A 13,016-nucleotide genomic window follows, 5' to 3' on the forward strand; every position below is an offset into this window, starting at 1 on the left:
ATAATCGTGATAGTCACATACGTGTTGGATAAGGCATGAAGTTGCTGTAACTTCATACCTAATCCATCAAGAAAAAAATAAAAGATACTTATATATCGGCCTTTTTATAATAATCCCGGCAGTACTTTTTTTTTTATGTTACATGCGCTTTTTTAACTAACGGCGACAGTGTAGCTTAATGTGCTAAATATTGACTGTACATAATATTCAGACCCGGGGAATATTATTTCTATGATCACGTAGACGCCCTGTGTATATTCTTCTTGCTGCCCGCGGCTTTGACTGCGTAAAATAAGTCCTTCGAGTAGCGTAATGTACTACTTAATTGAGTAATTATTGTTTCTCCATAGAAACTTTCATCCCCTATTTCATCTCCCATTTTCATTGTTCCAAGATTTGTTTTTGTGACAAAAAGTAGCTTAAGTCCTTCTTCTAATTCTTATCTATCTCTATACAAAAATTCATCATTTGGTTCAGCGGTTTCGACATGAAAACGTTACAGACTAAGTTATATAGGTACTAGTTCGGGTTTATATGACCTCATGATATCTGGAAAAATACGTTTTTCATACAAGATTGAGGGTTTATACCTATTTAGTACATTTATTATATAGACGGCAGTATATCAAGCTACAGATTGACGGATTATATTCCGTTGTTCCGGAGGCGTGTAGCTTGATATGCTCTTGATTGTACATTGGTAGTTTAGCGCTTTTCCCATTGCAGTTTTTTTTGTTATAATATCAAATGACGGGACGAACAAGTCCTGCGCCTGATGGTAAGCTATACGCCTGTCCATAACAGTTGTAGTGCCACTCAGGGCTTTAAATCGCAAAGATCTGAGGGGCAGTGCCGCTGCACCCGTCATTCTTCGAATGCTTACATTACTGCTTGGCAGAATAAATAGGGAAGGTGGCAGTACTTCCCTGGACGAACTCTTTCACAAGGAGCTCTACTGCTAATAAAAATGTAAGCTGGATCTCAAGGTGGTTTTCCACCTGCGAGGCGAGACGAAGCGAGTCGAGGCGAGAATTGAAATCTCGCTTGCCTATTTCCACCAAATGGGCACTGTCAATGCGCCTAACCTGACTCACAGGTTGACAAGGCCAATATGCCTGTAATGTCACAAGCACCCTTATCCTTCAAAACCGGAATGCTGGATAATATTCACTTTACTGTTAGCGGCAGAAACAGGTACGATGGCAGTACTTCCCTAAACAACAAGGACTTCTAATGTTGCATAATACGACTTTAGTATGTAAGTGACTATTACAGTTTTCCGTGTTATTGATTATTGCTTTTTTTTTGCAGGTAATAGCCGAAATGAAACCTTTAGGTCAATGTAATCAACAGTTGGTAGGTAAGTCCGTTAAGTTAGTAGTAGATGCTTAAAAAGGAAGAAAACTATTCAAAGATAGAACAACATTTCGTGTCACTCGAATCACGTAATTTACTCAAGGTCCCTGACCGATACCGGCGTGCGTAGGCGCATAATTGAACCGTTCATTCATAAAGATCGCTGAACTAAGCATATTACGAAATCAACCTTCGTGTTAAGACTTTATAGTACATTTTTGCCGTTTTGTAAGCTATGATTGTTTTTGGTGCTATTACCAAAGGAATTTAAGCTTTAATGCTGGAGTGTATGGTGGAATATAGTGTTGAGATGACGAATGCATGATTGGATAATAGTTCAGTGGGCGCTAGACGTGTTTGTGAGTCAGTAGAGTTGACCTAGTAACGTTATTCTGGTGCAATGTTATTGTTGATCAAACAAAGCACTTTAATGGTAAGCTTCTACTTATAATGGGATTTATTCTGAAGCTCCTCACTTTTATATCAAATTATATCTGTGGGTTGTACAGTAAAGAGACTATTTATAACAAAAAATAAATTGGCATAACTAAAAATCCTTTTTCTTAGCACAAAATGAAAATATAGCGAAATACAATATGTTTTTTTGCTTAAGTTTTTAAAAATTACCTTATTTTACATGTAATTGCATATTGGTGACGTAAATTAATTCAGTAATTCTTATTTTAATGATTATTATTAGTAGAGTTGCAACGAATGTTGGGTATTCTGTTTATTCGGACGGTTTTTTGTTACGCAGCCGAATACTGAATATTAAATCACTATTTAGGCCTAATATCTAAAAACAGAAGGAAGAAAGAAAAGTAGCAATGAATTATCATGTAATTTTAATGTTGAATTCCAGTGTTCTCGGCAACGCAATTTTTCGGTTCTTTGTCTAAATATCAAAGGAAATGTGACACTAAGTAACCGCTTACAAGCTTATTCATGACTAAGTAAACTCTAACAAGATCAACCAAGAACTAAATATTTCCAAACCAAAATAAAATTAAGTTTTTTGAAGTTAGAAACTGAAGCGAAATAATCTATTACTTTTGACAGTTAAAGCATAAATTTAAATTATAAAATTGAAAATAAATGTAACTTTTTTAATTCATTATACAGAATTACTTATCAATTACTGAAGATAAGTGGTATTATCGTGTCAATTTTCGTACGTGCAAAAATCAGGCCGAATATTCGGCTATGCTCTTGGCTGAACATTCGATATTCGGCAAGATGCCAGATACACTATTCGTTGCAATACTTGTTAGCCGTCATCGTAACTTTTAATGCACAAAAACTTGACGAAAACACTGAAATCTGTTAAATTTTCTCGTGTCTTAAATTTAACTACCTCCTTTACCATGCTAGTTTGCTACGCAGGGGTCCCGGGTTCGATTCCCGGGCCGGGAGAAATATTTGTATGGCCTACATTTATTTCTCTCGTAAGTTTGGATGTAATTTGTGGTGTTCTATGTCTGTGTCCATGGCACCCGCGACACAGGGTTTCCATAGTGTGGGGCTATGAGTGTTTGTTTTTTCTATAATATCAAGTGACGGAACGGACAAGAAGTGTGCGTTATTTATTTATTTATTTATTTCAAAACCTTATCGGAAAAATTTCATAAAACTCTTTGTGGGTGTGTAAAGTCCTAATCTACATAGGATCAGCGTTGTGGTCTATAGCTTAAAAACCGTGCCCAACTGGGGATCCAAGAGTCCTAGTCACTGTTATACAGAATGGTTGAAAATCACTAATGGAACGAGATTTCCGGTCGGAAATTCATTAGACATCGAAAGGGTTGATGAATGAATAGGAGATAGGAAGGTGCTAAGGATCGGCATTAGGAGGGTGTTAATTGGAATATAGACCCCTGAATGCGGAGTGGAACCGAGGTTCGTAGACGAAATGCTGTTTATACATAATTTATGTGGTCTGTTGAGGGTGGAAAGGGGCTAATTGTAATACGCTATAACGCGTACCTACATAAACATAATTTCAGTACAGAGTACTAAAAAAACCCACCTCAAAAGGTCGTGAAATTACATCTATTTGCTAAGTTTTATTGAAATCGGTTACCGGAAAGTGCGTAAACCGGATTCATCCCCTAGTTTGCCACCCTTAGAGGTGGAATATTTTCTTCAAATTTTAGTGGGACCACTACTGAGGTATCCTCTTTCCAACAAAAAGAATCCAAGAATCATCAAAATCGGTTCATAAATGCGAGTTATCACGTAACATTCATACAGAAAAAAATAATAATCGTACAGTCGAATTGAGAACCTCGTCCTTTTTTTAAGTCGGTTAAAAAAGAGGTAGTGTTTAAAATTATTCACAATTAGCGTCACTCAGTAGCTTTCTGTAGTTTCTGGTTTAGAGGCATATTAAAAAGCACTTGCGTCACAGCACATCCTCATTAATAAAGTGTTACAATTGTAAAAGTTAAAGTTTTGAGCACGTTATGGTAGACTGTGTTGATAGTCTAACTACAACTTGCGATGCGTACAGCTTGGTTAGCAATTCTTTTTTAATATATAATAGACTCACGTTTGGCCACAAACTCACCTGATGTTAAGCGACGATGTGACCGACGATGGTACGCGTTTGCCTTAAAAATGCCTAATCGCTCTAGCTTTGAATAGCCCCAAATTGTACGTTTCGGGAAACAAAGATGCCGTAGGGTATTCCATTCCTTTGCCGCACGCATCATAAAGGAAGAAGCAAAGCGCTTAGTGCGAATAGGTGGAATATCAACGACATAAGGATGGAGTGTTCCGGACCTTCTAATCGATGGAATGAGAAACGGTAAGTGTGGAACTAAATTGAAAAGTTCCTACGCACACTCCCCGAAATGTATCCGATAAAAAATTAAGCTTACGATTATGATTTATGAAAATAAAATGTAAATTAAGTTTACATTTTATTTTCGTATCATAATATTTTGTCATTTATGTTCTGGAGACCGAACAACAAATATGTCTCTATATATAAAGAACTTATTTCGCTCTCTGTGCATCAAAATAACAATTAGGTAATGTTTTTTTATATCAAGTTCAAATTTGTCATCTCTGACATCAGCCAAATGGCATTTTATTTATTAGCAGTAGAGCTCCTTGTGAAAGAAGTCGTCCAGGGAAATACTGTCACCTTACGTACTTCTGCCGCCAAGCAGTAATGTGAGCATTACTGTGTTCCGGTTTGGAAGGGTAAGGTGTCTCAGGGTGACTTGCGCAACACCCCTGAGTTCTTTGCGATTTAAACCTCTGCAACTGTTACGCTCATTATCAGGTGCACGAATTGTCCGTCCCGTCACTAGAACCATAATTCATAAATCATTTATTTGTGAAAACAAAGCTGGTGCAGAAGTTGATATGTAACAAAATAAATATACGTTCATTATGTTCCGTCAAACATATTTACATAGGAAGCATGTAGGAAGGGATGTTATACATATGACAATTTTTTTAAACGCTAAATGGGCGTGTTTACGTAGATTTAATAAGTCAGGCATTAATTTAAATGCCGTGACAGTTATTTGGGTCAATGATAATTGTAAAATGTAAGTAGATGTCAAATCAACAATAATATTTTGTATGATATCATTTAATGATTTGAATAAGTCGTGGCAGATGGTGGATCATGGTTAGACTTATCGTTTCTCAAGCAGAGACACCCCGGGGCATCCTCTGAAGGCCGGGGCGCGCTTCCCGTGTGCCCGCTATCCGCTGAGACGTCCCAGTAGCATCCTGGGTCATCTCTCTATGGCGGTAGGGTTGACCGCTAGGTTTTAGTGGGTAGTGGGTTTTAGCGAGCGGTAGGCGTAATGCACTTCCCAGCGTAAAAAAAGGGTAGGGAGTAGCAACACTAGCTGGTTGATACCACGTAGGATTTAATTACTACAATGACTTCCTAATTTGTTAATACAAGTTCTATCTCTCAATCTCTCTTATGTCGTGAATAAAGCAATACCCTAATGCAGTGCGAATGGCACCACTAACTGTAAGGGAGTCTTATTAACACTCCATGATTAATGCATTAACCAATTTGTCAATGTATCTGAGCGACCAGCCGAGTGATTGGACACATGTTCGCTGGATTTGCCAATTATACACACACATAATATGCCTGAATTTACTCTAGAAACATTTAATTGAGAGCGTCATTTAATAAGTTACAGGGGGAGAAGCGAGAAAAACTGTTTCGCTGGATCAAATGGTTTCTGCATTTAGTACCTATTAAATAATAGTGTTATACAAAAAATATACGATACACTTTTTTTAACTGCCTCCCACCTGCAATTTCAGCAGCACCCTATAATGCTCATATTACTGCTTTGCGGCAGAACTAAGTAAGACTATTACTAAACAACTTTGGATGACAACAAACCATTTTTGAAGCTACGTAATTCTGAAAGGAAAGTAATAAAGCCAATGTTCGTAAGCACTTGGTAAGCGGATAATAGGGCCAATATAGATTTAACTCTAATAATTTCGTATTGATGCTATTGGGGAATGATTGGATATTGAACCGGGCATAGTTCGTTATAGAGCTCTTATGACGTAACGATAAATCGTGTAGTACAGGGCTACGGCTCTTGTTATGTAAGTAACGTCTCTATTATTGTTTTTGTTTTATCTTTAATTCAGACAACAGAGTTCATAAATTGGTTAGTTACAGTTTTCTTAGTGGCTATATTAGTAAAAAGAAAAGAAACAGTAAGTTTAGCAGGAGTTGAGTTCTTTGTGAAAGATATCGTCTTGGGAAGTACTGCTACCTTGCCTATTTCTGCCGCCAAGCAGTCATGTAAGCATTACTGCGTTCTAGTTTTGAAGGGTATGGGTGCTGGTGAAATTACAAACACATGGGACTTGTCAACTTATGTCTCATGTCGGGCGTATCGGCAGTGCCCGATGCCCCTCAGATGCTTACAATTTAAGGCACTGCGTGGCACTGCAACGGTTATGAACAGACGTTTCACTTACAACCAGGCCCACAACTTGTTCATTCCGTCACTTGATATTATAAAAAAAAATCCTAACAAGCACCTGAAGGAAATCGCGCATCATGGGGGAATCGTATCTCCTCGCCACGGACATCAGTATGGATTTGGCGCTGGCCTGCAGTCTGTTGAGCAGCGAGGCCGTCTTTGTGCACATGATGGCGTAATAGTCTTTCGAACGCACCTGAGCAAACATTCCCGACGCGCTGCAAGAAGCGAGGAAGTCCCATCAATATCCTGAAGCGGTTATTATATTGGACACTAAAGGCGCTAATGGCCTTCTGCGTAAAGTTGGACCATAGGTTGCTCGTGTAATGTACATGGCAAAAGGCCTTGAAAAGCGTGATTTTTGCCGGGCCTACATGTTACATGTGACAGCCAGCGCCCACCGCTCCCTTTCTGTTTGATCCTTAAGGTCGTCGATTAGAAGATTGAAATAATTTATATTAACGTTATTTATTTTATGGTTACAAGTTTTGGGACGAACAAGTCGTGAGCCTGGTGGTAAACGACACGCCTCTACCGTGTCAAACTGAAACACCGTAATATCATAAACAGCATTTTGAGAAAAAGCTACAAAAAGAATTTGTCTTGAATTTGTGTTTTGTCATTTTTGAGGTTAGTAACATAAAAAGATTTTTTTTATTTATTTGTTTTTTTAAAGCCCCACACTAGGGAAACCCATAGACAAACACAAATTGCACCCAAACTCACGAGATAAATAAATGTAGGCCCTACAAATATTTCTCCCTGCCCGGGAATCGAACACGGGACCTCTGCGTAGCTATCCAGCATGATAACCATTCGGCCACGGAAGCAATTATACTTTGCAAAATTTGCAAACAATTTGCATTGAAAAATTGATAAAATTCTTTTCCCTTGACAACAGCGAAAAGATTCACGTTGTTATGTAATTACTAAACACTGTATTGAGCGTTACTGTGTGTTGGTTTGACACGAAAGGCCTGTCCATAATAGTCCCAGTGCCGCTTCGAGCTTCTAATCGCAAAGATCTGAGGGGCACAGCGCGCGTCACACTAAAACTTAAGTTGACAAGTCCCATGCGCCTATAATTTCACCAGAATCCTTACCCTTTAAAGTAGCAGTAATGCCGACATTCCCGCTTGGTGGCAGCACCCTCCCTGGACGAACTCTTTGAAAAAAAAAAAATAGGATATTAATTAATGATTTTTTAATTTACTTATCTAACAAATTCCGTAGTTTTGAAACTAGTGATGGTAAAAGAAGTCACAATCCTAATTGTATACATTTTTTGTTTTACGCATGTTTTACGAAAATGTAATGGATACATGTACATAAAACATCAGGAGTGTTATATTTTTCACTGATTCTAGTTCGTTTACTTTTCTCTACACGTTTCATTGTACGCAACTATGCATATTTTGTTTCATGTACTTCACATTATTTTTATGACGTTCATGTGACAAACGAAGTTTTGACGTATGATCACAGGCTTTAAGTTTTTATAAATTTATTTCAATATAACTTAATCTAATACAATACAATGAAAAGAAATATATATAAAGGTATGATATTATTAAAATAAACAATAAGAATGGGACCTAAATTATACAATCTTCATAGTAAAGCCATACATTTAAATATTAGATTAGTGTAATTGCTATGCCTAAACAAAATAAATAGCACATGACCACTAACGTAGTATTGTCTCAAAGCTTTAATTTATATTAATATTATCTATTTAGTTTCAAAGCGACAGTGTCGTCCTGTCATTTTTAATTAAATCGTATATGAATGACACATCAATACAGCGAAATTTGGGAAATGAATTATTAGTATAACGCAATTTTGAGATAATACTATGTTAGTTGTCAAGTGCGAAATGTTTGCCCTTTAATTTGTTAGCGCATACTTCTATAAGATTTTCTATATCTTAACAATTAGTTTTTAAAATAATAGATAGATAGATAGATAGATAAACACTTTATTGCTCACACACAAGAACAAGAATAGTACATAAATAACTTAAAACTAATGTGGGCAAAGGCGGTCTTATCGCTAAGAGCGATCTCTTCCAGACAACCACAGAGTTAGAGGAAAGCTAATCGGAGCGGGAGACGCAGTGTGCCAATTTTACAAATATAAAAATAAAAAAATAAAAAAAATAAAATTGTATAAATAAAAAAATAAAAAATACAAAATAATAAAATTAAATAAAGACACATAGTAATTTATAAAATATTTAAAAAATAATGATATATTATACCTACGTAGATATATGTATATATAAATATACCTAAATAAACTTATACTTACTAATAACTTATACTTACTAATACATGCGTTGCAGACTAGGACCGTGATTAAAGATATTTACGCAATCCGGTTTTGAAAATAGGTAGCGACTTAGAATGTCGGATTTCAAATGGGAGATCATTCCACAAATTTGCAGCCTTAATAGTAAAAGAATTTTTGTAATACTCAGAGCGAGTGAAAGGAGGCTTCAGTAGGTTATCCATTTTAGACCTTAGTTCACGGTTGTGATCATCCCCGAGGAAGTGAAAACGAACCTTAAGGTATGGCGGAGTACGAGGGTCGTATAGAACATTGTAAAGTAAGCTGAGAACGTGCTCCTCACGGCGCAACTTGATAGGTTGCACTGAAGCCTTCTCCTAAATTCGGCCACATGATCGAACTTGCGCAATCCGTATATGAATCTGATGCATAGATTCTGTAGACGCTGGAGTTTGCTTAACAGATCCTCGTTAAGGTCAATGAAACAGACATCAGCGTAATCAAGAGTAGGTAAGAGCAACGATTGCGCAAGTTCAACCTTAATCCTCACAGGAAGCAGATTTTTCCAACGCCGCAATGACCCAGAGGCAGCAAACACCCTCCTACTCACCTCAGCGATATGTGGCGACCAAGACAGAGTGGAGTCAAAAAGAACGCCAAGATTTTTAACAACATTACTGTAAGGCAGAGGGAAGGAGTTGAAGAAAAGCGGGGGAATAGTGGCATTATTTAATTTGGCGATTTGCTTCGAGCCTCCAACGACGATGGCCTGCGACTTGTTAGGATTGACCGTAAGGCCATGGGTTCGACTCCAATCGTGTATAGTCGCGAGATCGCCATTAAGGTCGGCGATTATTAATATTATTAATAATTAATTTAATAATAATAATAACGCACACACTCAATATAGCCCTAGGGAAACCCTGTGTCGCGGGTGCCATGGACACACTTATATGTAACAACCACAAATTACACCCAAACTCACGAGAGAAATTAAAGGTTATGTAAGTATAAATATAAAACAACTTCCAGGAAACCTCTTCATTGTAAGTTTTACTCTTAAGCCAGGATTTGACGGTCATTTTACATTCTATTTTAACCGACTTCAAAATAAGGAAGAGGTTCCCAATTCGACTATATGTTTTTTTTGGATGTATGTTACGCGATAACTCCAGCCGATTTCGATGTTCCTTTTTTGTTGAAAAGAAGGTTGCCACCTCTAAGGGTGGCAAACTAAGGGATGAATGACTTTTAATATCGGGTTCTTTTAGTACTCTGTACTGAGATTATCGTGGCGAAATAATGTAAGGTAGAATTTAATTGAAAGGGAATGTACCAAGAAAGCAAAAGAATCTACGTGTGCTATGCGGAGTTGTGTACGAGACAATAAGGTATTGAGTCGCCTGTGATTGGTTTAACGTAAAGATTTCACTGTGATAGAGTCTTTAATTATCTATTAGTAATTGTTGAATCTGTGCTTCTCTTATTTGCGGTAAAAGGCAGTCCATCAAAAGCCTTGTGCGGTCTAGACCTCGATTAATTTCGACTACAGCTCGCGCTTTGAGGTAGTTGGAAACCGCTTTGATTAAGGTTCAATTACTGGGCGTATTATAAAGTAGGTTGGGTTGACAATATTTAGTTATTGTTACAGTTTTATGTGACAAACATGTATTGGAATAGGTTTAGTAGCAGTGGAGTTCCTTGTGAAAAAATTCGTCCACGAAAGTACTGCCACCTTACCTATGTCTGGCTATGAGTGCTATCAGATCTTTGCGATTTAAAGCGACTTGCTCGTCCCGTCACTTGATATCATAAAAAAAGGTATTGTATTTACCTGCACTTCAAGAATACACATAGAGTAGCCAATACCTCCCTATGAAATTCCTGAATTTATTATTGTATTTTAATCTATATTTCTGATATGTTTCTGGCAATGCTACGGTAATAAGTAATTAAATTTAAAAAAAACTCCCGATTCAAAATAGTGTATTCCAAAAAAATCACGATCTGCAAGTCAAGAGGCCAATTCAATGAGCCCAAACATGATGGTTCTGCTGAGAATAGTTAAAGAGTCGGGTAGTCTGCAGATTTTCCTGGTTCCAGCATCACATTAAGATTACCATATTATTGTAATGTCATCGGATTCAATTTATTAGGACCAGCGGAAGGAAAAGAAATATTCAGTTAATGAGTGATATTCCTACAACTGGAAAAAGAGCTGCTCATCTTTCAACAGCTGTTTGGGAGCTACGATGCTACTGACAGTAATACATACAGATAAACAGACAAACAAGGCTTTCAAACTTATAACTCTCCTCTTTTTGCGATGGAGGGTAAAAGTATAACTATATTGTACGGGATTTCTGAATTTCCGGTGGAGGTATTATCAACTCTATATGTATTACTTGAAGTTTAAGAGTCCATACTACCTCATCTCAAATTCAGTTTTTTTCCCGTACTGTATCGGTTCTATTGCTTTATTGGCTTTATTTCAGAATTTTTTTACCAACGAAATTAACGAAGACGTTTGAAAAACGTGTATCGTATACTATAAGTGCTCTATTTAGTTCAGTTGATATAAACAAAATCGTTGATTTTTGTGAAGTACCTATTGAATACAGGTTTTCTTTTAAAATTTCGACATAAGTTTGTGTTTTTTTCTATCGTGAACATGTTTAGGAATCGTGTTTTCACACCAAATACTAGTCAGTGTACATACTCAATTTTACTATACATTTTTTCCAAAGTGATTAAATTCAACACTTTCACTTTAATGCGGAATTAACCAAAGCCATTCGAGGTTGTGTCTTTAGTAAATAATTCTGCATGTATGGCGATGTCTGGTGTTTGAGATGAATGAAATATTGTCGATATTTGTAGGTAGTTTGAAAATAAAACAAGGTTGTTTAAAATTGCACTGTACTTTGTATTCTTTGAGCTTTTTCTTGAACCATTGCTTAAAATTATTTTTTAGCCAAAAATGCGCGTGACTTTTTACTTCATAATTTTCTGTACGAAAATAAAGAAAAATATCTGAATTACACATGAAAATAGGAATATGAATTACGATTTCTTACCGTCGATCTCAAGGCCCAGCTGTATACACTTAATGAGGAATATCAGGTTCTATTCCCGGAGGAACGAATTGATTAAACGAACTTTTCTAAATTGCTTCTGGTCTTGAGCACCCATGCTCTAGAAAAACTTAATATTAAATTTTAAAGGAAAGGCGGTATTAATAAACGTCTTTTCAAATAAGGCGCGTCATAAAAACGCCTTAACCGTAAGACATACCTAGTCTGCGCTTTGATTTAAACAATAAACCACATTTTATAGCCATAAAACGGAGTGCCAAACTCATGAAACAGTCTGCTCTGAGTATGAATTCACACTGTTGCAGCTGGAGTCATATCGTACAGCTACGCAGCTACGGGCCTACGCCGTAGCTGGCGGCTGCTATAGTAACGGGCAGTCTTCGACGCGGGCCCGAGCCGCGTAGACGTGCGCTACGTTGTCTTTGTGCCGCATTGTTTTTCGAGCGCGATTCGAAATTTGAATTTGATTAAATAATTACAGTGACGTGTTTTTGTGGAAATTGTGGTGCGTCCCTACAATGGTTTTGTCATTATTTTGTTTTAATTTCTTTTTGAATTTCGCGAGGCTGCAGGCTCCAAAGTAAACTGTGTTATTATGATGTTGACGTCCTTTGAAGGTGTTTTGTTTTGTTAGTGGGCTAGTTTCCATAGGCTGTCGCAGGATTGTTTACTTCAGTAACGTCAGCTTAACAAATTATAATAAATGAAATCCCATGAAATTTATACAATAATAAACACTGCTATTGTTTTTAATAATGACCTTGTTTTGATATGGCAAGGTATTAAAAATATACGTTTTTCAAAGTCAGCGCATACAATTTGCAATTCCGTCTAACAATTTCACGTTTTAGTTATTTCCACGTAATGCGAGCGCGATCGAAATAAGGGATAGCAAAGTAAACCGGATATCAAAGGCCTCTTTGAAGCTTCATACAACGGTCCCTAGACCCACAAGTTAGTTTTCACATTTACGGCGTACATATTTTTGATTCTCGCAACATTGTGACGATGGAGCACGGAGTTTTCTTTAAATCACGTACCAGAATAAAAACATTTGTATCTTTTACGTAGTTATTTTTTTGGCTATCATAAGACGTCATTATCATTCTCATCAACACATTTTAAGTTGCACTGCTGAACACTAGTCTCCTCTGAGGAGACTATTAGAAAGTATATGTTACAGTTAAATATAAAGAAAAGTTAATGTTTCAATCTCATTCTACTGAAAACAATAACGTCATATATGAGATTACTTTTGATTTAATTTTAAACACTCTATTACCGTTTA

At 36.8% G+C, this 13,016-nt stretch overlaps 1 protein-coding gene across 12 annotated transcripts in view; it reads left to right on the forward strand.

Moving 5' to 3' along the window:
• Positions 1–13,016, forward strand: part of LOC113225609 (uncharacterized protein CG43867) — a 472,277-nt gene that overhangs the window by 228,806 nt on the left and 230,455 nt on the right. The window contains exon 1 of one of the 12 annotated variants that reach the window (XM_026457963.1): positions 12,106–12,233. The exons of 10 other annotated variants lie outside the window; for them this stretch is intronic. The gene's annotated coding sequence lies outside the window, so the exon portion shown is untranslated. Of the gene's footprint in view, positions 1–12,105; positions 12,250–13,016 lie in introns of those variants that run through there. One more of the 12 variants, XM_026457962.1, reaches the window with a different exon arrangement.

This window comes from Hyposmocoma kahamanoa, unplaced genomic scaffold (genome assembly GCF_003589595.1).
Source record: "Hyposmocoma kahamanoa isolate Upper Pololo Valley unplaced genomic scaffold, ASM358959v1 168, whole genome shotgun sequence".
NCBI classification, from domain to species: Eukaryota; Metazoa; Arthropoda; class Insecta; order Lepidoptera; family Cosmopterigidae; genus Hyposmocoma; species Hyposmocoma kahamanoa.